General features: G+C 36.5%; 2 non-coding genes across 2 annotated transcripts; both read right to left on the bottom strand.

The window, feature by feature from the left end:
* Positions 1-16618: 16618 nt before the first annotated feature.
* LOC141670114 (small nucleolar RNA R71) lies at positions 16619-16725 on the bottom strand. Its single transcript, XR_012554360.1, has one exon. It is a non-coding gene; the product is annotated as a small nucleolar RNA R71 (small nucleolar RNA).
* An 8664-nt stretch (positions 16726-25389) lies between these two features.
* LOC141669882 (small nucleolar RNA R71) lies at positions 25390-25496 on the bottom strand. Its single transcript, XR_012554128.1, has one exon. It is a non-coding gene; the product is annotated as a small nucleolar RNA R71 (small nucleolar RNA).
* Positions 25497-27511: the final 2015 nt, after the last annotated feature.

Genomic DNA, 27511 nt, shown 5'->3' with positions numbered 1-27511 from the left:
ATAATAAAAAATATAGAAAATAAACCTTGATTTCTGCAGGTATATGGTTCACAGAATCTGAAAGTACTCCTCGAGACCTTCGATTTGGTTACTCCAACTTTCCCAACCGATTTCAATAACACCTTGAAATTATAGTTTGATTCTTAGAAGGTTTTATGAATTTAGGGTTTTTCTCTGGAAAATTATATATTTAGCTGACTGCAAATGATTTTGATACGGAATAAAATACGGTAAAGGCTATTTATAATTACGGAAAACTAGTATCCCGTTGGATCATCCCGGATATAAAATGGTACGTTTATTTATAAAAACTGATCCAAACGGTACCAGTTTTCGGGATAATTATCCAAATCAGTACAATTTGTACTGCGGTCTTGGTCTCAGTGCCTGGTCACACGTACTACGAGGTGATAATTGGGATAGTCTAATAAAAAGATCCCGTTTATCGAAAATACGAGTTTTATCGATTTACCGAAACAAATAATGTATCGAAAATGTTGCGCCGGGACCTGCGCAGGACAAAGCGTTCGCGGGATCGAAAAAGTCGAAACATGGAAATTACTCGGAATATTGCAATTAGGTTAGGAAGGAGTTCTCGGAAGAGTTTCGGGTTATAAAAACATAAAAACGGGTGACGTCGGTGGTTCCCGATTGTATAAAATAGTTTTTAAATACTCGGAAAAAGATTTTATAAAATCCATATAATTCCTGTAAAATCATAAATCAACATAAAAATAATTAGGAAGATATGAAAATTATCTATATTTTATTTTGGACATATAAAAATTAAAATACTCAATTAATATTATTTTTAAACATCCAAACACATTTAACACTTAACAAATAATTCACAGAATAGATACTGAACACATATAATAATTATTTATTAGCAAAATAATTACACGGTATATCCCAGATATTACACATAATGTGTATCTTCATTTGATTCTTCTTTCATACTTACTCTTCTCAGTCAAGATTGTTAATATTTAACAAATTTTTAAAAACATGGATGATCTAATATCCATGGATTCCTCAGGAATCCTTTTCTTCTATTCGGGAGGAAATTGTACATTGAACTTTGAAATCATAGTAAGGATATCAATTTGATATTGATATTCCGAATTCAATTTGATTTGAGAATCTGATAAAGTATGTGAACGAGAGTACCTCCGAGTGTACCATTTTATCGGCAAGAAATATTTGATAAGAGGCTATCGATCGTTCCAATGCCAAAACCACTCAATTTAGAGTTATAATTGTCTTTCTCGGCCCAAATTTAAAAACTCTTTATTTCAAAATCGTCATCCGGGTAGCCACAAATTTCTTCAGTGGTTACGATGATGAGATTTTTTACAAACAAACTGAAATATGTCTAGTTGCATATGTTCTCATGAATGACTAGTTAATTGTCCTAACTAGTCGAAATTTTAATTAATACGACGGAAGCCTAGCTAATCGTCCTAGCTAGTTACTATGGGCCAAACCAATTGAGCTGACCATTTTCTTAGTCGGTTGATAATATTGCTTGATATGGACTAGTTATTATTTTTCTAAGTTCCACTTCCAAACAAATTTTTATTATTCCATAGTGCATTATATATGCAAAATTTAATTATTAATGAAATTTTCAAAGAATGATTTAATTGAGACCTAACTAGGTCGCCCACTCAAACGAGAATTCATATTCAGTTTTATGAAATATTTTGTTCATGAAATATTTTATTTTTTCGTTTATATAACGAAGATCCAATTAAAATCATAAAGTGATTGAAGAAAAATATACTTCCTTATTTGTTAATCATTGAATAAAATTCCTTCTTTCAAAATACTATCTCTTTGAAACCTCAGTGGTTAACCTTTGATTGAGGATGTTAATCGAAATTTCTTTTATTATTTGAAAAGAAAAGTATTCTTTCAATGGGGAAATCCTACAAGTACAATTCGCATGATATTATTATTCAACAATTATTGCTTTCAAGGGATATTCTCTATAATATCATAATATAAAATTCTAAGGACATGGAAGGATAATCTTTGTTGTATTATTCCTTCCAAGTTATAAATCTTTTGAATGTTGCGACTCTTTTATTCAGAGCTCATTATTTCTTCAGATATTAGATTTTGAAATCTTGTTAAGATTGTCTAAATTACATCGATATCGTGGAAATCATTTTTCCAAGGATGATTGTCTTCTGAACAAAGAGAAGTATAGTTGAGAACCAACTGTTGTATTATGAGAGTGAAGACTCAGTGCTAAGATGATGCAAACAGAGCATCGTGATGAGTAAGGTTTTTTAACAAGGAAATACCATGTTTAGTTATTATCATAAGGATCTTTAACATGGTTATAGAAGAACGATAATAGAGATACCAACGTGATTAGTGAGATATGCCTCTATGGAATATTATCGATAGGTACTAATGAATTCGAGTAATACCAAGCATATATGAATTTGAGGTATAGGATTTTCAAAAAGTGAAGGTAAGATTAGTTACAACCCCGTGTTAGCAATACTCGACGATAAGAAGAGGATTTTGTGTGAAGTATAATGATATGTCTATGCGGCTTAAGGACCGTTACATAAGGTGTTCTAATAATAATATAGAATAATCGTGATAAGGTTCGCTCGGAAGGGGACAAAGAGTTTACTTATGAGGAAATTTTGGAATTTTTTTTTCTCTCTTACACTGGACACGAGATAGAGGCTATAGTCAAATTGATCAAGGGCTATGATTGAGAAATCTATTATCATCAAGAAAAGTCCAATGTGATGGCCGACACTTTAAGTAGGAAAAAAAATATTGAGGATGATAAATTTCAGGACAACTGATGAGAAGGATCACATGAATGAATTTTGAAGTTGAGACAAGGTGAATAGAACCCTTTATTACGTAACCAGAAGACTTAATGATGCCTAGAAACTTAAAAGGATGTTATTCATGATCAAATATGAAAAAGGATGTCATTGAGTAGGTAAGCAAGTACTCGACATGGTTGAAAATGAAAATAGAAAGGCGATGATTAAAATTTTGGCGATTGCGGATTGTAAATGACCCAAATGGGAGTAAGAGTTTATTATAATAAATTTTGAAGGAAGAGTATAAAGAACCAAGTAAGCTGTCGTGCTATTTTAGGATTTTGAGCGATAGGTTAAATAAGGCCGCTTATTTTATTATGTAAACGATAGATCTTCGCTCTATAAAATTGTTATAAACGCGGAAGAGATAATTGGTGATAGAGAGACCCCGTGATATTTGCGCCACGCAAGGACCCAAGAATTAATTTCAAAACTAGATTATTTCCCAAGATATTTTGTGAAAAAGGACGAACAGAGGCACGACTTAGAGTTCTCAAATTGAAAAGTAGAATGGAAGGACTATCCAGACCATTGAAGATACGTCTAGCGGTTTTTTGGAACGGTTAGGAGAATCGCCTATCGTTGAAAGAAAATTCATATAGATATACTTACCACGCAAGCATATGGAAAATAGACATCAATATCCCTCACGAAGGACAACATGGAAGAATGAAGGATGTCATTGGTAGAGCTGACAGAAGGCAAAGAAAATCGTACACACCCTTTTAAAGGCCACTGGTAGCAGTTCCCAATAAACGCGAATACGTTTAAGGTGCTAACGAGAATAACGAATACAACCTGGAAGGTATCGTAGTACTATAAATATTAAACGGAAAATGATTAAAGAAGTCTAACCGATAGCGGAAGCTGAGCGTTCCATGATTCTAAACCGTATCAATCAATTGAGTATGAAATGACACTTCCTTCAAGATGGACACAGGACCACGATGTGTCTTACATTACTACAGGAAGAAATGTTAAATCTGGCGCTAAGCATGTAACAGAAGACGAGCGTGTAAAAATGCAACAAGAATTTCTTAAATAAAATAATCGATAAAGATGATGCACCGAAACGTTAAGGAACGAAACTCTAGCACTAGTAAGAGTGATGGAGGGGGAAACGAATAAGTTGAAGGACCATTCCAAATACTAGGAGATGCGCTAATTGTCCATATTATAGATTTTCAAGGAAAATGAATTGACAAAATGATGTTAATCGAATTACCGATAATAACGGGCATTGGAACGTCTACAAAGCGTTGTACAGAAGAAAGATTCGTTCTCCCTTAGGTTGGGAATAAGTTTGTAAGTGGAGGATACTTGGACCATAGTTGAATCAACAGACCAAAGAAATCCCTAGAACTTATCAAAACCCGGCTAGTGGCAGCCCAGGATGAACAATAAAGATATACAGACCAGAACTATAAAGACAGAAAGTACGAAGTAACGGACCAAATATTGTTGAAAGGGCCTCCCGGGGAGGGAGTGATGAGATTCTAAAGAGAAAGAAATGTTGAACCCAAGATTTATTGGATCAGTTGAAATTTTTAAAGGACTAAGAAAGTTGGCTTAAAAATTAGAACCATCGTCGAATGGTCACCAAATTTATAACGAGTACCACGAATCGAGGTTAGGAAATTTAATCGGCAACGCCAAACATATGATTGAAAACGAGCTAATAACTTGCAGTTAAACTTAGTGTATGCGGAGCAATGTGTAGAGTTCATAGGTCTACAAGAATGAGTACTCAGAAATATATTTGACGGACGAGTGAAAATTTTATGAAGAGATCAAATACTGCAAAGTCAATATGAGAACTCGAGGTTGTCATGTGAGAAGCGTATCCCCACCTATTTCTAAACTGATTTCGGGACGGAATCCTTTTAAGGGGGGAAAAATGTAAGAATTCAAATTTTGACATCTATAAAAGACCTTTAGGAATAGTAACCTTGCGGTTTAATAAAAACTTTTGCGACCATCCCATATACGAGTTTCTAATTTAAAATTTCGAGTTGACATTATGACTATACGTACCAAATGAATGTATGTAAAAGCCATTCATTTTAGGAGAAAATGAACTTTGTAAAACGAGCTTATCTTACGGACTATCGAGGAATACGGGAATCATATTACGATTAAGAATTCAGAATTCTACGAATTAAAATCCAAGTACAAGGTTCCAAAGCATAAAAGATTTATAAGAAAGGATTTACCCCGAGAATCACTTACGAAGATTTATTACGAAAATGAATAAATGACCAAGCGAATATGTAAGTGAATAAATAACTGAACCAAGGCCATGAAAATCCCATCCAAATTAATAAGCAATAAATTATTCAAGCTAGATAATTAAATTAAAAATTAAGTAAAAGATAATATTTCTTAAAATTAGAATTCATGATTTATAATTAAAATACCTAGTCAAGTGTGGTGTGCAAGCTAATACCTAGGCTTGAATAAGAAGCATCTTGTTGAACACACCTTTTACATACATAATAAATATCAAAAATATCATCCAATACTTCCAAAGGAATCCAAACAAATCAACTTTTTCTTCTCTCTCTCTCTCTCTCTCTCTCTCTCTCTCCAAGAACAATGCTGATTTTCAAGAACAAGGAGGAAAGAAAAATTCAAAACTCACATTCTACCCATTAAACAATCACCAAATTTTTACCGAACCCCTTTCATATCACGGGTAAATCATACACAAAATTTCAAGCCCATACCTAAGTTTTCAATTTTAAAAAAATGTTTGAAGTTGAAGGTGAAAAGTAACTCCGAAAACACTAACTTGTTTTCTTGATTTTTCATGGAAGTTTAAGGCTCCTAAAGCTAGACCAAGGCTTCATCAAGGATCTTAGGACTTTATTAAGTATTAATAAGCTTCAAAAAAGGTTAAACTTCATTGACCCTTTAATTTACTTGAGTTATAATATTAAGTTTGAGTTATGTTTAAGTACATGTTGGTTCATTAAGTTTGGATTATAAAAAGTTGGTTTTGGATGGTTGATTGTTATGGATTGATGTTTGTGATGAGTTAATATATTTTAGGGACTGAGATTTCAAGAAATATAAAGTAATTGGTGTTTGAGTCGTTGTCAATAAAATTAACGTAGTTAAAACCGGGAATCGTTACGCGTATAGCCGTCGTAATGTCCGTTTACATTTAGGACTGTTTTAAGCAAGAAATACGAAATGTCAATTTAATATTTTACACACCACTGGACATGGATGTAAATTTCCTTTTTTCTAGTTTTCAACCATATAAAGATCGTGCCGACACGATTTATGGATTAGGAGAAAAGCTCGTTTTAGTGAACGTAGTCGAGAAAACCAAACTGCTACCTAGTGCTGACTTTGAGGGTATAATTGAAGTCCTTAAACATTTTTTAAAATTATGAAACTTGGTAAGTAACTTAATTATACAGTGAGGAAGACCTCTTTATATTTTACGCTAAAGATGTTAATTTTTAGATTTTATAAAAATGTCGGAGCCGAGGTCATGCGGAGTAAGAACATAAAAAACAACCCCTGTTAGAAACTGCCACTTCGGGATTTTAGCCCTCTGCCCAGAAAACCATTTTTAAAGAATGTGTTCTCAATTTTTGGTAGATCGCGCATGAGAAAACGGTGTGTCAATTGAGGTAACGGTTTGATAGAAATTAACGTTTTAGTAGAAGTGGTATGAATAGTAAAACTCCGTAGTTGACCGAACTTTTGAAATGCTCTTCACCTAATTAAATTCATTTTATCAAAATGAAACTTTTATGATAAATATTATAAGCACTCAAGAAGCTCCTCGAGGTAGTTTCGTATTAAAATATTAATTTTACGATTTACTAAAAATGATAGAGTGCGAGTCGCATAATAGTAACATTCGGTAAAGTCTACTCTAGAAGACTACTTTGACCGTTCGTTTCGACCAAGGATTGATACTTATTTCGAGTCGGTCGAATATTGAAAATTATGAAGTATTGAACTTATTAGAATATAAGTTGGTGATGAGAGTAGTAATGGTGATTAAGATTATGATATTTGTTGATTATAAAACCCGGAACGAGAGGAAGTCGGGAAACGTAGCTTGAACTCCAGGCAGTTTTCAAACCCTATCTTTTAAGAACTGTTGTGTTGTGATTGCCTTTAAATATTGCAATATATACATGATAAATGTTTTACGGTGATTTAGAAATTGTTATATATTGAATCATAAGATATGATGATTTTGGTATAATAAAAGTACCAGATTTGAAACGATATATTTAGACCGAGGATTGGTCGGTGTAAGTTTTTAAAAGCCCGGAAGTATTTCAGAGTTGTTATATTTGAGAATATTTACGCTAACAAGTAGCGTGGTATTATATATTATAGACCGAGTGTCGGTCGATATAATTTATTTAAAAACCCGGAAGCATTCCAGAGACGTTTTGGACGACTAAAAGTCCGCATTTATTTTATTCCAAGGGACTCGGTGTCCACTTGCGAAGTATTATATACCTCAAAATTATTTAAAATGATTTTTAAAGATCGTATTCCCTCAGCTACATTTAACTACTCGAATAACGAATAATATTTCAGATATTCATTTAAATAGGAGAATTATTCTCCCATAATTATTTACTTCAAATTTGATTAAATATATTATTAAAGATTACTTTAATTATTTAAACGTAATATAGTTGTGGAATATTATTTCGAATGTTTCTTTAAAATAAAATCATTCGAGGTTTAATTATTTAATAATAATTATTTAATAATTAAATATTTATTAAATGATGTAATATGATTTAAAAATAGTAAGACTTGATTTTAAATATTTTTCGAGTTTCAGAAAATCACTCTACTTATTTTGGATCGTAAAAAATATTATCTCGATGTATTTTACATATTTTGAATATAGTTACAAAAGAAACTCCCCCTCATTTATTTATATGTTGACAACGATCAACTCACATTATCTTAGTACTTCCTTCGAAAATTCTTGGAAGTACATATATATACTAGAAACATGAGTTGTGCCTATCAATAAGCTAAACGCTTTGGGAACTCGAGGAGTACGAGTTCTTGGGATATGATAGGATTTCTTAAAGAACAAAGGAGGGGTAGAGATCTAGTACTTCGTATATTGGGGAGACTGCCAGTACCGTGGGAGACAGTACTATGTGTACCTAAGGACCTGCGAAGTATGTGTATACCCAAAATGGGACACATAGCCCGTATGCGGCCAAGGTGATAATAAGGAGTTTGGAAGTCATCCTCCTACTAGTAGAAAAGGTTACTATTTTCCATATTACGACTGATCATTGTATGCGGTGGCTCCAGTGAATGTCCTATTCTTCCAATTGGAATTGAGATGCAATACCGTAACCCAAGCCTATGCGCTGGGTTTACCATTAAGGTATTTACAGACTGATAAGTCAATCAAAAACATTATTTTGAAATAAGGTGTATATCACCAAGAAAACTACTTGAATAAGTATATATCCTTATACGGATTAATATAATTTCCCTTAACAGTCTTTTCATATTGTCGATTATTATGGCTGAGCATTATTGCTCACTCTTGCTTTATTTAAAATGTCACAACATAACAGATAACCAGTATGCCAGTGTGGGACTTAGTCACTTGCAGTCATGGGAAGAATCCTTGACAGCTTTGTCTCAGGTGAGCCAGAGTATCAGATAGTATAAGATATCAGTCGTAATTATTGTAAGTTCATGTAGAGGTTAGGAATAATTGTTTGAGATCCTTTAAAGTACATTTAAGTTTTAATAACAAATGATACTTGTTGTACGTCATTTCTAAGGCTATAACTTGTGAGTGTGTGAGATTGGGGGTCTGTGATATGGAATTATTGGATTATTGAGTTAATACAGGTTATACATGATTGAAGGATTGCGTGACGACCCAGATTCTTGACCCTGGATTTGGGGGTTTACATAACCTGAGAGAGGTGAGAGCCATCCTGACTATCACCGAGAGGGATAGAGATAGGTACCTCAAGGCTTTAGAGGCCAATTTCACGCGTTTCCGGGAGGCGGAGAGAGAGTTAGCTAAGGAGAAGGAGAAAGTTCACAGGCTGGAGTTTGATGTTCAGAGGGGCCGAGCTGAGGTGATAGCAGACTATAAGGAACCGTAGGACTTTCAGAAAGTCTTGAATGCTGAGTATGATACTAACTTCCCTTCTACTTTTTCCACCTGCTGGGAGCAGATTGTGGGAGAGGAAAAATGTCCCAGAGGTGACTCTTGCGGCGTACCCAGTGCCTCATATTCCTGGGCAAGGGTCTCCTTTCGAGGATCTTCCACCTTCCCCCATTCCTACTACTTCTGTTGAGGCCATAACTTCTCCTCCCCGAGATGCTACTCGTATGGAAGATGACCCCGTTCCCTCTCCTCCTACTACTACTGATGGGGGGAACGATGATAATTTGTTTAAGTATTTAGATTAGTTTCCTGTTCTTGTTAGCCCATCGTGGCTTCTTGTATTGACTTATTGTACTTTGAACTTATTACCCTTCAGGGTTTATTTATGTCATTTTCCTCTCCTTATTTACTTGCTTATTTATAGCATTCCCTTTAAATTTTTAAGTACTTTTAAAATTTATACTTTTAAGGAGATAGATTAGCAACCTGAACCACACAGTTCTAAGAGAGAAGAAATTATGAATTTCTCTTTTATTTGTTATTTGTCTATCAAAGCACAACTTTGCTAAGTAGGCAATGTTTTTATCGTAACTTGGTCTTCTAAAGTGTAAAATGACTTTATCTCAAGAACGTAATCTATTTTTTCAAAGCTTAGAATAACCTTTATTCTGAAATATAGCTCGGTTTTCCAAAACCTTACATTAGATGTGTTTGCCTCTGACAGTCACCAACTGAAATGCAAATCCTATAAATATAAGATATAAAATCCTAAGCAAGCAAAGCTTTAAGGTGATTTTGAACCTCGTTACTACTTTATCAAGTAAGTACGGATTAGATGTAATAAATCTTTAGATTTTGGGCATGCCAAGTCCTATGAACTTCTTCTCCATCCATAGTCTCTAATTCGTAAGATCCTCTTCCTTGAATGCTCTTAACCTTATACCGCCCTTCCCAATTTGGGGAAAGCTTTCCTTTCTGCCCTACTCCAGAGGCTTCCACCTTCCTTAAGACCAGATCTCTTTGCTTGAAGAATCTCTTTTTTACTCCTAGGTTGTAGTAGAAAAAAGCTTTCTTTTGATATTCTACAATCTTTTCATGTGCTTCATCCCGTACTTCATGAATCAAATCCAAGGCTAACCTTTTGCCTTCCTCATTGTCTTCTGCATTGTATGCTTGGATCCTTGGGGATGAATGAGATATTTCTACCGGTATAACTGCTTCTGCCCGGTATGCTAACATAAATGGTGTTGCTCCTGTAGTGACCCTACATGTGATCCTGTAGGCCCAAAGTATTGGAAGTATTTCATCCACTCAACTACTCCTGGAATTCTCATTTTTCTTCTTCAGTCCATCTAAAATAACCCGATTTGCAACCTCTTCCTGTCCGTTGGCTTGAGGGCGTGCAACAGAAGTGAACCGTAGCTCGATTTCATTCTCTTCACAATACTTTTTGAACTCTTCATTATTGAACTGTGTTCCATTATCAGTCACCAAGATTCTGGGAATCCCATATCTGCTCATGATATTTTCCCACAGGAATTGGGCAACTTGTTTAGTTGTAATCTTGGCCAAAGGTTTGGCTTCGATCCACTTAGTAAAGTAATCAATTGCTACGATCAAGAACTTCCTTTGAGCAGTATCCATAGGAAAAGGCCCTAGGATATCCATTCCCCATATAGCAAACAGGATTGGGGAGTTTATGGAAGTAAGCATCTTGGAAGGCTACCTACCACAGGGGCGTGCTTCTGACAATGATCGCATCTCTTTACATATTCTTTGGCGTCAACCATTATTTCTGGCCATAGAAGCCTAAGCGGGTAATTTTGTGGGCTAAGGCCCTGCCCCCAGGTGTTGGCCACATATACCCTCATGTACTTCCTCTAAAACAAGTCGAGCCTCATTCTGACTGATACACCTTAAGTAAGGAACTACGAAAGACCTTTTATAAAGAATCCCATCAATCAAAGAATATCTTAGAGCTCATACAGACAACTTTCTTGCTTCCACAACATCACTAGGGAGCCATCCAGTTTGTAGATGAGCCTTAATGGGATCTATCTATGACCTTTCTAGCCCTATGGGGGCAACTAGATTGACTTCTATGCTCCGCATTTTTAAAACACGAAAGTACACACTTCTAGAGCTTTCTTCTATTTTTGATGAGGAAAATTTGGATAATGCATCGGCTTTAGCATTTTCTTCTCTTGGAATGTGCTGGATATGACATTCATCAAATTGAGTCATCACAGCTCTCACTAGGCGTACATAATGCATCATGTTTTTATCCCTTGCTTCAAATTCTCCCTTGACCTGGGATACCACAAGTTTCGAATCTCCACGAACTTTCAAATTCTTGACCCTCAACGTCACTGCAAGGTCAAGGCCAACTATCAGAGCTTCATACTCGACTTCATTATTTGTAGTCGGAAAATCTAACTTCATATTATATTCAATCAAGAATCCATCGGGGCTTTGTAAAACTAGCCCTGCTCCACTCGAAGTTATTTTTGATGCTCCATCAAAATAGAGAACCCAGAATTCCTTGTCCTTGTTCTGTCTTCCTTCATTATCCTCCATACCCTGAGGTTCAGTATCTTCCTTCCCCCCTACTTCTTGGTTGGGGATGGTACATTCAACCACGAAGTCAGCTAAGGCCTGGGCTTTTATCGCCATTCGAGGCTTATACTTTATGTCAAATTCTACCAGATCAGTGGCCCATTTTATCAACCATCCACTGGCTTTAGGACTTTTAATGATGTTTCTCAAAGGCTGATTCGTTAGTACCTCAATCTTATGAGCTTGGAAGTAAGGACGCAACTTCCTTGAGGCCATCACCAGTGCTAAAGCAAATTTTTCAATAGTCGAATAATTCAACTCAGCTCCGTGCAGAATCTTATTGACATAATATATAGGTTTCTGGAATTTAAGTTCCTCTTTAACGAACACGGCGCTCAAGGCATTTTCTAAAACGACCGGATATAAGTACAAAGTTTCACTCAGGACTGGTTTGGCCAACAACGGGGCTTGAACCATGTATTTCTTTAATCCTTTGAATGCCTCTTGACTTTCCTCGGTCTATATAAAAACTTTTACTTTCTTCAAGGCTTTGAAGAATTGTAAGCACTTGTCTCCATATTTGGAGATAAATCATCCTAAGGCAGCAACCCATTTAGTGAGTTTTTGAACATCCTTGGTAGACCGCAGAGGCTCCATGTCCAAAATGGCCTTTATTTTATCAGGGTTTACTTTAATTCCCCTCTTGGAGACCATCAATCCCAAAAATTTGCAGATCCTACTCCGAAAGCACATTTTGCAGGATTTAACATCATTTTGTGTTATCTAAGGACCTTAAAAGCTTCCCTCAAGCGGGTTATGTGATCAGCCTTCACAAGACTCTTGACTAACATGTCATCTACATATACTTCCATCATTTTCCCAATAAGATCTTTAAAAATATTATTTACCAACCTTTGATAGGTAGCTCCTGAATTCTTGAGACCAAATGCCATAACAAGATAAAAAAACACCAAAGTCAGTGATAAATGATACCCTTAGGATGTCATTCTTATGCATCTTGATCTGATTGTAGCCACTAAATCCATCCATAAAGCTTAGCATCTTGTGGCTAGCAGTTTCATCTATTAGAGTGTCTATCCTTGGGAGCGGAAAACAATCCTTTGGGCATACATCATTCAGATCAGTGAAATCCACACACATTCTCCATTTTCCATTTGCCTTCTTTACCATTACATGATTTGCTAACCATTCAGGAAATTGTATCTCTTCAATAAAACCAGCCTCTAAGAGCTTCCCCACTTCTTTCTTGATGACTTCCTGCCTTTCAGGGGCAAAACTCATTTTCTTCTGCTTCACGATCTTTCGATTAGGATCCACGTTTAACTTGTGGGTGATCAATTCTGGGTCTATGCCAGATATATCTGCTGCTGACCACGCAAACACATTACTATTCTCTTGAAAGAACTTTACTAGCTTCCCTCTAAGGGGTTCTTCTAATGATGCTCTAATAAAAGTTACTTCCTCAGAATCCTCAGGAGCCAAAGGGATCGTAATCAAGTCTTCTGCCGGCTTTCCCCTTTTCTCATCATTCTTGTGAATATCCAGGTCCTCAATAGGCAAAACCTGACCCCAACTCCATCAGCCCTAAGGGAGGCTACATAACAACTTCATGCCGTCATTTGATCTCCTCTTTCTTCCCCAATCCCATTCTGGGTGGGAAACTTCATCACTGAATGGTAAGAAGAGGGGACTGCCTTCAAAGCATGTATTCCCGTTCTTCCCATGATTTCATTATAAGTTGAACAAGCCTTTACCACCATAAAGTTCAATATCTATGTTGCTTGCCTTGGTTCCTGACCCATAGTCAAAGGCAACTTAATTATCCCTTCTACGGGGCACTCGACTCCAGCGAAACCATATATCGACATATCAGTTGGGGTTAATTGAGAATCATTGTAACCCATCCTTATGAAGGTATCATAGAGTAAGATGTCTACCGACGCTCCATTGTCTACAAGGACTTTTTTTACCGGACTGTTCCTTATTACGGGTGTTATGACTAAGGGATCATCGTGAGGAAACTTGACCCCTTCCAAGTCGAAATCATTAAACACCATTGCTACTCCGACCCTGGCTCTTTTCAGAGCTTCTCCCATTATGTGCATGACTTCTCTGGTATAAGCTTTCCTTGAGTTCCTAGACAATCCAGCAATAGTTGGTCCTCTAAAGATCATGTTTATTACTGGCCCTCGGGGCTGAGGTCCTCCAAAGATTGTTTTTATCACCGGTCCCCGGGGTTGGGAGTTTCGCCCCTGATCATCCTGATCATTTCTACGATCATCAAAGTTCCTTCTTCCACTATTATTCCTATCTCCTCCATATCCAGTATACTTGCTTAGCCTTCCTTTCTGAATAAGAAATTCAATTTTATCCATCAGTTATCGTCATTCATCAGTGTCATGACTAACATCCTTGTGGAATCTATAATATTTGCTCTTATCTAGCTTATCAGGATCAGGCTCCAAGGGCTTAGGCCAACAAACATCCCTATATCTCTCGATTTCCATTAAGATATGACTTCTAGGAGCATTCAGTTTAGCATATTCGGTAAACTTTTGTCTAGGTCCTCCCTTCTTCGGGGTTAAATCAACATTTTGCTCAGTTCTAGGGTATTTGTCCTTAACATTGTATTCTAGATCAATCTTTCGTTTCTTACCACCAGCGGGTTCATTATTCACCACCATCTTCTTCATATTTTCCTCTACCTTAATATACTTTTCGGCCCTATCTTGGAGCTGTAACATACTTTCAGGGGGCGCTTAGCTAAGGACATCTTGAAGAACTCATCTCTAGTTCTCTGCTGAAGTGCTATCATTGCTACCTTGTTATAACACCCTCCAAATCCGGGGTATAGATTTGGGGCATTATGATCACTAACTACTTTACTGAATCTGTACAATTATAATGTAAATATATAATTACCCCTTACTACTACTACTACTCAGGATCTTTTCAAGGTTAAGAATTGAAAACAAGAACGACATACCAACTTTATTACAACAATTCTAATAAACTATCTTACAAACTTGATAAGTAGATTTTATATCCACTTGGAACGCTTTATACAAGCTTAAATTGGTGTTTTGGACTCAAGTTGTTGGTATTTTGATGTGTTTTTGTGTTATTGCATTTTAGGTATCAGTTAAATGAAGAAAGGAGCTTTTAAAGGAAATATGATGAAAAGTGATCCGATTTGGAAGCCAAGGCCATTGTCAAGTTGTAGAGAATCTCGTTAGCTTCGCGTGGGCAGTTGAAACGTTCTAATTTTGACGAGTAGAACTCAAGTTATGGCCAAAATAAGATTCATCAGAATTTTCCAGAAGCCGCCCACACGGCCGTGTCAGAAGTGTACGCGACCGCATGCCAACACGCGGCCGCGTCATACCCGCACGCGACCGCATGCTGATGCGCGGCTGATTTCGCTGAAAAAGCCTTTTTTGAGTGGAATTTGATAATTTTAAGGGTACAGGTCCACTAGGGGCTTATATATACTTAAAAAAGGGTTTTCATTATCCGGGAAGATTGGAAGATCAAGGAGAAGACCTAGAAGCACAAAACAACTCCGAAAAAGAAGATCTTGTTTTCTACTTGTGATTCTTTGAAAATAGTTGTAACTTTGGATGCTCATTTTCATTCTTGTTGAACCTATACCTTTTTTATTCGTACTTTGATTATTATTCAGTTTATTAAGACCTTGTTTTATACCATGCTTTTATTGGAACCCATGATAACGATGAGTTCAATTATGGGCTAATCTTTATCATGGGATTCTAGCGGATTTACTTATGGATTTCAATAATTAATTTGTTTCAATATCTTGGTGTGTGGTGATTGATTGATATCCTAGTATTGGTTGTGCTTATTCGTCTTATGTGCGTAGCTAACATATAAGATAGCGTGTTAATCTCTATTGAAGCGAAAGTGAATATAGAGGTTTAGAACTTGCCATGCTAGCATAGGTTCATGTATTTGTTATGCATGATTCATAGGTAATTTTAACCATCTAACATGCCCTATGTAATCACGATAGATAATTTGCGCATTAAACTGTTATGTTTTCAATTCTTATAGACATATAAAGACTAAGCATAATTGGTGTCTATTCAACTTCTATCTCTTTTGTGGATGCTTGGTAGTAGGGTATTCGTACGATGAAAGTTGGCATTTACTAGTTTCGTGTTATCTGATTAGTATCATCCCCATTACATGCTAAGGTTAACAACAATAAGGCTATTGAATGAAGTATTTAATGAAGTTAGAATCTCATGTTTGTCATATATAGTAATTCAACCTCAATTCTCTTAGTTAATGTTATTTAGTATAATCTCTTAGTTTAATAAAAACCCAATTTTTTATTTGTCTTAGCATTGAACGATAACCATACATTGCTGCATAGGTGCATAAATTGAACTTAACCTAAACCAGTCTCTGTGGGAACGAATCTGATTTATATCTTATACTACTTGCGAACGCGTATACTTGCGTTAATATTAGCGCATATTTTTGCCCTAACAAGTTTTTGGCGCCGCTACCGGGGATCGGTGTTAATTGTTTAGTTTATGTGCTTGTCATCAGTGGTCGTTAAAGTTCACAGACTCGGACTCTTTACTTTCACGGTATACTTGTTGTGTTTCAGGTACTCATTACAATGGGAGACCCAGCAGTACGAACGAAATCCTTGATAGATTTTTCTCAACCCAAGATCAATGACATTCAATCTAGCATTGTCAGGCCAGCTATCACAGCTAATACCTTTGAGATCAAGCCTGGAATAATTCAATGGGTGCAAAATTCAATCCAGTTTTGGGGTTCCCCAACGGAAGATCCCAATATGCATATTAGGGATTTCATTGAGATATGCGACACCTTCAAGTTCAACGGTGTTTCTGAAGATGCTGTGAAGCTGAGACTGTTCCCATTCTCTTTGAGGGACAAGGCTAAGAGCTGGTTACACTCTCTACCAGCTGGTTCGATTACTACTTAGGAAGAACTTGCTCAAAAGTTTCTTACTAAATTCTTCCCTATGGAGAAGATAATTGCACTCAAGAATGCTATTACTCAATTTGCGCAGCAAACGGGAGAATCGCTATGTGAAGCTTCTGAGCGCTACAAGGAGATGCTTAGGAAGTGTCCTCATCATGGAATGCCTGATTGGATGATCATCAATTGTTTTTATAATGGGTTGGGAGCACAGTCCAGACCCATGCTCGATGCAGCATTAGGCGGAACATTATGGGAAAAAAGCTATGAGGAAGCTTATGATCTAATTGAATTGATGGCTGCTAATGAATATCAGTATCCAACCCAGAGATGTCCACATGGCAAGGTAGCAGGAGTTCTTGAAGTGGATACAGCTACAACTATCACTGCTCAACTAAAGGCGTTGTCTATGAGGATCGATTCTCTGGCTAACTATGGTGTTAAGTAGATAATTAGTGTTTGTGAGCTGTGTGCAGGTTCGCATGTGATGGAGCAATGCGCTATATCTAGTGACTCAGCTCAGTTTGTGAGCAACTTTCAGAGATCGCAGCAACCAGTTCCAGACACTTATCATCCTGACAACTGGAATCATCCTAACTTCAGCTAGAGCAACAATCAGAATGCGATGCAACAACCGTTCCAGCAGTTTGGAAATAAGCTATTCAACCCTCCTGGTTTTCAGCAACAAATTACACCAAAAAAACAAACTCTTGGTGCATGTCTATCTTCGAATGAAAAATCTGAATTGGAGGAGTTGCGGCTTATATGCAAAAACCAGGCTCCTATATGCCAAAGCCAGGCTGTTTCTATCAAGACTCTAGAGAACCAAATAGGGCAAATTGCTAATGCCTTATTGAATCGACCACCAGGAACGCTTCCTAATGATACATAAACAAATCCAGGAAAGAGGAAAGTTGAAGAATAGGTAAATGCCATCACCTTAAGGTCTGGAAAGGTCGCAAGCCCCCAAATTTAGCAAGACGAAGAGCCTGAAAAATCTCAAGTTTCAGAAAATGCAGTTGTGGCTGAAGAAGAAGTGCAGAAGGAAGCATAGGTGGAACTAAGGAAGACTACTGTGGAACACACTCCTCCTGAGGGTTATACAGGGGAGAAACAGATCTATCTTCCACCTCCTTTTTCTAAGAGGATGTAGAAGAAAAAGCTGGATAAGCAGTTCGAGAAGTTTTTGGAGGTATTCAAGAAACTTCATATCAACATACCTTTTACTGAAGCTCTTGAACAGATGCCTAGCTATACGAGGTTTATGAAAGGTATTCTCTCTCGGAAAGTGAAGCTCAAGGACTTAGAGACCATTGCTCTAACAAAGGAATGCAGTGCTGTGCTGCAACAGAAGTTGCCTCTGAAGCTTAAAGATCCTGGAAGCTTCACTATTCCTTGCACCATCAAAAACTTGTCGTTCGACAAGTGTTTATGTGATTTAGGAGCTAGCATCAATCTGATGCCCTAATCTATCTTCAAGAAGCTTGGTCTACCTAATCCGAAACCAACATACATGTCATTGCAACTAGCTGACCGTTCCATCGCTTATCCACGAGTTATAGTGGAGGATGTCTTGGTTAAGGTGGATAAACTCATCTTCCCTGCTGACTTTGTGATTCTCGATTTTGAGGAAGATAAGAAGATTCCCATTAACTTGGGAAGACCATTCTTGGCTACAGGCCGAACTATGATCGATGTACAAAAATGAGAGCTTTCGATGAAGGTTTATGATCAAAAGGTCACTTTTAATGTGTTCAAGGATATAAAGTTACCCACAGCTAAAGAGGAGTGCTTTAAAGTAGAGTGGGTCGACTCTGTAGTAAATTCAGAGCCTAAGCAATTGCCAAAGTCAGATACCTTAGAGAGATCCTTAATAGGGGAATCAATTATTAAAGATAAAGAAGGAGCAGAGCAATTGCAGGATTTGAATGCACCTCCGTGGATGAGGAAGTTGACTTTTCAATTCGATTCTCTTGGGTTAGCAAAGCTGAAAATTTCTCAGGTGCGTTTTGAACCATTTATTCAAGAAGCTCCCACACTTGAGCTTAACCGAATGCCAGATCACTTGAGTTATTCATTCTTAGGTGCACCCCATGAGAAGGGGTTGTGATATATTTTTGATGATGTAGAGAGTGGCTGGACGGATATTCCCGTGCCTACAGAGGGTTCTTCTCATGTGCAACAGGTAGTTGATAGGACTGATGTTGGTGATGAGCAGTACATGCGAGTAATTAGGCGTATGGAGGCCATGCATGACATTCACCGTCATTTTTCTGTAGATTTGACACAGGCTTTGGGCACTATTTTTCGAGCCAGTGGTGTTGAGGTTGATTGGCCACCTGATCCTCCACCCGAGGAGGGTGATATTTCCGATGACTAGGTATGCCTGAAATCCTTATTATTACCTTCAATGAGGACATTGAAAATTTTAAGTTTGGGGGTGATAATGTAAGGATTAGTAGTGTGTGTGTCTATGTAGATTCATATAGATTCATATTGCATGTTTAGTTGTAGTTCATTCATATTTTTGCATGATTGTTCATTTAGGACATATTTATTTGTTTTTATATGATTTCGTATATTTGCGTTTGCATGCATATTTAGCATAATCCCTTAAGATGAACTATGATATTTGATAAGTTGATGTTGATTTGAGTGTGGTGATGACGAATAGAGGGATGTTTTAAGTCCTAATGAATTGATTTGCATGCCAGAAAAAAATATTTTCACAAAGTCTTATAGGGTTGCTTTTGATCTAGATCATGATCATACTTGTTTGTTGTTGAGATTTAATCACTTGGTTATATTTAGAATTTGTGATGTTCTCGTAATGACGTAAAAACACTGATTTTTTTATCTGGAGAAAAACTTGAATTTCATTGCTAGTTGTGTAAGGCTAGGCGTCAAATGGCTAGTAGCCGGCTCATATTTTTATGAGTAGTCTAGGGTTGAATGAGATGGAGCGAAACGCACTCATTTAGAAATTTTTGAAAAAAAAAATTAAAAAAGAGAAAAAAAGTATGTGTTTATGCATAATTGATCAAGAGTGAGCTCTTTAATACTCGAGTTATTAAGTTCTAGAGGACTTTGTTCCTAGTGACCTAAGGCTTTTATAGTCTGAGATCCGCTAACCTAACGCTCTCTACATGGGTATTATTGCATAAGTCTTTTGGGGCCTCATTCATTACACGGTCAAATAAGCATCTTTGTTATGTGTTCAATAATAGTGTGAATCCTTGTATAACTCTAGTAGAAAGGAGGTGTTGTGAGTCATAATGCGTTTATTGTCCATTCCGTTTATAAACTTTTGATTGTTTCGATGATAGATAAGTTATGGTTATTGATCTAGTATCGAGAGATATCTGTTAAGCATTCCACACACACACGTTTCTGGTTTGTGAGTTGGTTTGTGGGATTTATTCGAACTCTGTTTTAAGTCATTGCATTCTTAGAGGCATTGGCTTATTCATTTGGTTATGGTTATTCTGAGGGATCAATTGCATTATCATTTAGTTGCATTCACGTAGTTGCATTCATGCATTAGGTTTGTTTTGTAGTTTTGAGTCTGTTTATGCTTGAGGACAAGCATCGATTTAAGTTTGGGGTGTGATAAGTGGATTTTATATCCACTTGGAACGCTTTATTACAAGCTTAAATTGGTGTTTTGGACTCAAGTTGTTGGTATTTTGATGTGTTTTTGTGTTATTGCATTTCAGGTATCAGTTAAATAAAGAAAGGAGCTTTTAAAGGAAATATGAAGAAAAGTGATCAGATTTTGAAACAATCCCATTGTCGAGTTGTAGAGAATATCGTTAGCTTCGCGTGGGCAGTTGAATCGCCTAATTCTGACGAGTAGAACTTAAGTTATGGCAAAAATAAGATTCATCAGAATTTTCCAGAAGCCGCCCACGCGGCCGCGTCAGAAGTGCACGCGACCGCATGCCGACACGCAGCCGCGTCAGACCCGCACGCGACCGCATGCTGATGCGCGGCTGATTTCGCTGAAAAAGCTTTTTTTGAGTGGAATTTGATAATTTTAAGGGTACATGTCCACTAGGAGCTTATATATACTTAAAAAAAAGGGTTTTCATCATCCGGGAAGATTGGGAGATCAAGGAGAAGACGTAGAAGCATAAAACAACTCCGAAAAAGAAGATCTTGTTTTCTACTTGTGATTCTTTGAAAATAGTTGTAACTTTGGATGCTGTGGCGCCCTCCAAACCCGGGTCAGAAGTATGGGGTCCACACATACACACCTTATTTATAACCTGCTTATAACAATAATAGAGATAATAAGAATAATATGCAGTGACCCTACTTACCAACTACCACGGACCGCAACAGGTTAAAGTATGTACACAAGCCAAACACACTTACTCATATTACAAACGTTCGAATCCCAACTATTCCAACTCAGAACTGAGTATTAAACATTATTACAAACTTTTACAAACTTAAAATATTCCAAAAGAAGCTTACTAGCTCAACTCGATCAACCTGAACCCCTAGCTCTCACGCTGGACTGGGGATCCTCGGTAACAACCAGTTCCTTCTTAACTGGAAAAGAACATAAATAATATCGCACAAATGAGCTAACTAGCTCAGTAAGTCACAATGACAAAACTGAGAATAATGATGATCAGGTGAATATGGTTATGATATCAAGTGAACAATGGATTATGATTTATAATTTGATATTATATTTTCATTTTAAAAACCAAGGTAAGGCTGCTGATCAGTCACGCACTGATCAATAGGGCATTTTCAAAGCTTGGCTGTTAGGTAATGAAAGAATTGGATAACAAAAGAATCAATATTTCAGGGTTTCAAAAACTTGGTCTTTCAAAGCATAAGATACAATGGTTTAAATGTGTAAGCAATCTGGTTCAGTGTTTGATATTTAGTTTGTATGTATTTGTGGAGTAGTATCGTAAATTTGTGGTTCGTATCTGGATGTACAACAATCAATGGTTTAAAAAGAATAAGGTTTACGGTTCAAGATCAATAACTGGAATCAGGGTTTGGGTTCAGTGCATCAAAGCACTTATAATATAAAACAGTACTATCAATCCACTATAATATATCTCGAGAAAGTTCAGAACACTTGCCTGGTACTAGTTTACTATACTGCACTCGCTTTCAATCACCACTGTCTTACTCCTCGACTACCTATTTTCCTTTTCTCTGCCTCGCCTCTTCTACTCACATATCATAAGCATCTATTAATATTCAATTTATACGATTCTATTCGAAACATACTTCTATCTCCCCTCATTTCACCCAAATCCGATTAACGGATTGAAAATTACGCAATAAACAAGTAAACATCGAATATATAGACCGACAATTAACCAACAAGTCACATATAGCACATAACACGTCACATAATCAATGATATAACATTTATAAAGAAGTCTTGGGTCATAAACAAGCTTTCGGGTATTTAAAATAATTTTTAAAACATTTTTCGGAATTAAAACGGGTCGTTGGATCAATTTCGGTGTAATAAACAGGGTTCGGCTGGCCAATTCTGGCTTTGAAACAATTTTATAATAATTATCGAGCCTTAAAAACAATTTAAAATAATATTTTAAAGCTCGAAACTATTTTTCAGAATTTTTAAATCATTTTTAAGTAATTAAATCTAATTAAATAAATAATTAAAATCAATTAATAATTAATTAAATCAGTTAATCAATTAATTTTCGAATTAATTGACCAATTAATCAATTAAAAATTAACTGAAATTAATTAACTAATTAATTTAGATTTATTTTGAATTAAAAACAAATTTTGGAATTAAAATAATAAATTTTGGAATTTTCAGAAATTAAAAAAGAATTTTTATAATAAAAATAAATAGGAAATATGATTTTTGAATATTTTTAAAACAGGAATCCTATTTTTAAAAACTCTGGAAAGTTCAGGGACTGAACTTCACCATCTTCAAAAGTACCGGGACTAAACTGCAATTTTGCAGTCTAGTCGCCGGAAAAAGTCGGGGGTGGCCGGAGAACTCGCCTCCGGCATCCTCCCACCACCATCACCTCCAGATTTAATCTACACAACACCAGGAACTTATTCATGCAATCAAAATTGACAGATAACCCCAGACTTGGTCGGAAATTGGCCAAGAACATCGCCGGTTTCCGGCGAACTTCGAAAATTTTCAAAACACAACTCCCTTCGATTCAGACATCCTCTGTTAACGAGCTATATACCAATCGATTGCAAATTTCATAAGGAACATAATCCACTATAAATCAACATTTAATAACCCCTAAATCAAAAAGCCCCAAATTTCAATTGAAAATATTCATACGGGTCATAAACCCTAATTTCAAAATTCGAGAATTAAACCCACTTTTGAGCATGTTATTGGACTCCAAATCAGACGTATGACATATGAAAATCATCAGGAAAACAAGCTCTACAACATACAATCATCCAATCATACTAACAATCATCCGAACAGAAATTCATATATTTAATAAAAATAATTCGAAAATAAATAAAAATATAGAAAAATAACCTTAGTTTCTGTAGTAAAACGAAGCTCAGAATCTGATAGTACTCCTCAAATCCTTTATTTTGGTTACTCAAGCTTTGAAAACAAAGATCAATAACACCTTCGTTTTGCTGTTTGATTCTTAGAAAAGTTTATGAGTTTAGGGTTTTTCTCTAGAAAATTATATATTTAGCTGACTACAAATGATTTTGATACGAAATAAAATACGATAAATGACTATTTATATTTACAGAAAATTAGTATCCCGTTGGATCATTCCGGATATAAAATGGTACGTTTATTTATAAAAAATGATCCAAACGGTATCGGTTTTCGGGATAATTATCCAAATCAGTACAATTTGTACTGCGGTCTTGGTCTCAGTGCCTGGTTACATGTATTACGAGGTGATAATTGTGATAGTTTAATAAAAAGCTCCCGTTTGTCAAAAATAAGAGTTTTATTGATTTACCGAAATGAATATTGTATCTAAGATGTTGCGTCGGGACCCACGCAGGACAAACCGTACACCAGATCGAAAAAGTCGAAACATGGAAAATGCTCGGAATATTACAATTAGTTAAGAAGGAGTTCTCGGAAGAGTTTCGGGTTATAAAAACGTAAAAACGGTTGACGTCGGTTGGTTCCCGTTTTTATAAAATAGATTTTAAATACCCGAAAAAAGATTTTATAAAATCCATATGATTCCTATAAATTCATAAATCAACATAAAAATAATTAGGAAGATATGCCAATTATCTATATTTTATTTTGGACATATAAAAATTAAAATACTCAATTAATAATATTTTTAAACATCCAAACACATTTAACACTTAACGAATAATTCACAGAATAGATACTGAACACATATAATAATTATTTATTAGCAAAAATAATTACACGATATATCCCGGATATTACAAATGCTCATTTTCATTCTTGTTGAACCTGGACCTTTTTTATTCATACTTTAATTATTATTCAGTTTATTAAGACCTTATTTTATACCATGCTTTCATTCGAACCCATGATGACGATGAGTTCAATTATGGGCAGATTTACTAATGGATTTCAATAATTAATTTGTTTCGGTATCTTGGTGTGTGGTGATTGATTGATATCCTAGTATTGGTTGTGCTTATTCGTCTTATGTGCGTAGCTAACATATAAGATAACGTGTTAATCTCTATTGAAGCGACAGTGAATATAGAGGTTTAGAACTTGCCATGCTAGCATAGGTTCATGTATTTGTTATGCATGATTCGTAGGTAATTTTAACCATCTTACTTGCCCTATGTAATCACGATAGATAACTTGCGCATTAAATCGTAATGTTATCAATTCTTATCGACATATAAGGACTAATCATAATTGGTGTCTATTCAATTTCTATCTCTTTTGTGGATGCTTGGTAGTAGGGTATTCGTACAATAAAAGTTGGCATTTACTAGTTTCCTGTTATCTGATTAGTGTCATCACCATTACATGCTAAGGTTAAGAATAATAAGGCTATTGAATGAAGTATTTAATAAAGTTAGAATTCCATGTTTGTCATATATAGTAATTCAACCTCAATTCTCTTAGTTAATGTTATTTAGTATAATCTCTTAGTTTAATAAAAACCCAATTTGTTATTTGTCTTAGCATTGAGCGATAACCATACATTATTGCATAGGTGCATAAATTGAACTTAACCCAAACCAATCTCTGTGGGAACGAATCTGATTTATATCTTATACTACTTGCGAACGTATATACTTGCGTTAATATTAGCCCGTGTTTTTGCCCTAACAAGTTTTTGGTGCCGCTACCGGGGATCGGTGTTAATTGTTTAGTGTTTGTGCTTGTCATCAGTGGTCGTTAAAGTTCACAGACTCGGACTCTTTTACTTTCACGGTATACTTGTTGTGTTTCAGGTACTCATTACAATGGGAGACCCAGCAGCACGAACGTAATCCTTGATGGATTTTTCTCAACCCAAGATCAATGACATTCAATCTAGCATTGTCAGGCCAGCTATCACAGCTAATACCTTTGAGATCAAGCCTGGCATAATTCAATGGGTGCAGAATTCAATCCAGTTTGGGGGTTCTCCAACGAAAGATCCCAATATGCACATTAGGGATTTCATTGAGATATGCGACACCTTCAAGTTCAACGGTGTTTCTGAAGATGCTGTGAAGCTGATACTATTCCCATTCTCTCTGAGGCACAAGGCTAAGAGCTGGTTACACTCTCTACCAGCTGGTTCGATTACTACTTGGGAAGAACTTGCTCAAAAGTTTCTTACTAAATTCTTCCCTATGGCGAAGACAGCTAAACTCAGGAATGCTATTACTCAATTTGCGCAGCAAATGGGAGAATCGCTATGTGAAGCTTGGGAGAGCTACAAGGAGATGCTTAGGAAGTGTCCTCATCATGGAATGCCTGATTGGATGATCATCAATTATTTTTACAATGGGTTGGGAGAACAATCCAGAGCCATACTCGATGTAGCATCAGGCGGAGCATTATGGGCAAAGAGCTATGAGGAAGCTTATGATCTAATTGAACTGATGGCTGCTAATAAATATCAGTATCCAACCCAGAGATGTCCACAGGGCAAGGTAGCAAGAGTTCTTGAAGTGGATACAGCTACGGCTATCACTGCTCAACTAAAGGCGTTGTCTATGAAGATCGATTCTTTGGCTAACTATGGTGTTAAGTAGATAATTAGTGTTTGTGAGCTGTGTGCAGGTCCGCATGTGACGGAACAATGCGCTATATCTAGTGACAGCTCAGTTTGTGAGCAACTTTCCGAGATCGCATCAACCAGTTCCAGACACTTGTCATCCTGACAACTAGAATCATCCTAACTTCAGCCGAAGCAACAATCAGAATGCGTTGCAACAGCCGTTCCCGCAGTTTGGAAATAAGCTATTCAACCCTCCTGGTTTTCAGCAACAAATTACACCAAAACAACAAACTCTTGGTGCATGTCTATCTTCGAATGAAAAATATGAATTGGAGGAGTTACGGCTTATGTGCAAAAACCAGGCTCTTATATGCCAAAGCCAGGCTATTTCTATCAAGACTCTGGAGAACCAAATAGGGCAAATTGCTAATGCCTTATTGAATCGACCACCTTGAACGCTTCCTAGTGATACATAAACAAATCCAGGCAAGAGGGAAGTTGAAGAACAGGTGAACGCCATCACCTTAAGTTCTGGAAAGGTCGCAAGCCCCCAAATTCAGGAAGACGAAGAGCCTGAACAATCTAAAGTTTCAGAAAATACAGTTGTGGCTGAAGAAGAAGTGCAGAAGGAAGCAGAGGTAGAACCAAGGAAGACTACTGTGGAACACACTCCTCCTGAGGGTAATACAGGGGAGAAATAGATCTATCCTCCACCTCCTTTTCCTAAGAGGCTGCAGAAGAAAAAGCTTGATAAGCAGTTTGAGAAGTTTTGGAGGTGTTCAAGAAACTTCATATCAACATACCTTTTGCCGAAGCTCTTGAACAGATGCCTAGCTATGCGAGGTTTATGAAAGGTATTCTCTCTCGGAAAGTGAAGCTCAATGACTTAGAGACCGTTGCTCTAACGGAGGAATGCAGTGCTGTACTGCAACAGAAGTTGCCTCCAAAGCTTAAAGATGTTGGAAGCTTCACTATTCCTTGTACCATCAGAAACTTGTCGTTCGACAAGTGTTTATGTGATTTAGGAGCTAGCATCAATCTGATGCCCGTATCTATCTTCAAGAACCATCTGTTTCTGTAAAGAACAATGAATGCCATAACTGTTGAGTGCCAAATGAATGAGATTGGACACAAAAACCAACATATGTACTATAATCTGCTGATCAGTCAGGATATAGCACAGATCTATACCCAACTGTATAGACCCCACCAACATATAAGGTACTCAGTCACTATGACCTAATAATCAAGGGTCCGGTTCATACCCGACCCGTATTGTGGCGCCCTCCAAACCCGAGTCAGAAGTTTGGGGTCCACACATACACACAGCTTATTTATAACTTGCTTATAACAATAATAGAGATAATAAGAATAATATGCAGTGACCCTACTTACCAATTACCACGAACCGTAACAGGTTAAAGTATGCACACAAGCCAAACACAGTTAATTATATTAGAAATGTTCGAATCCCAACTATTCCAACTCAGAACTAAGTATTAAACATTATTACAAACTTTTACAAACTTAAATTATTCCAAAAGAAGCCTACTAGCTCAACTCGATCAACCAGAACCCCTAGCTCTCGCGCTGGACTGGGGATCCTCGGTACCAACCGGTTCCTTCTTAACTGGAAAAGAACATAAACAACATCGCACAAATGAGCTAACTAGCTCAGCAAGTCACAATGATAAAACTGAGAATAATGATCATCAGGTGAATATGGTTATGATATCAAGTTAACAATGGATTATGATTTAAAATTG

This window comes from Apium graveolens, chromosome 6, assembly GCF_009905375.1.
Source record: "Apium graveolens cultivar Ventura chromosome 6, ASM990537v1, whole genome shotgun sequence".
In the NCBI taxonomy this organism is placed as follows: Eukaryota; Viridiplantae; Streptophyta; class Magnoliopsida; order Apiales; family Apiaceae; genus Apium; species Apium graveolens.
The sequence above is the reverse complement of the archived record's forward strand: the minus strand, read 5'-3'. Positions and strand labels throughout refer to the sequence as shown.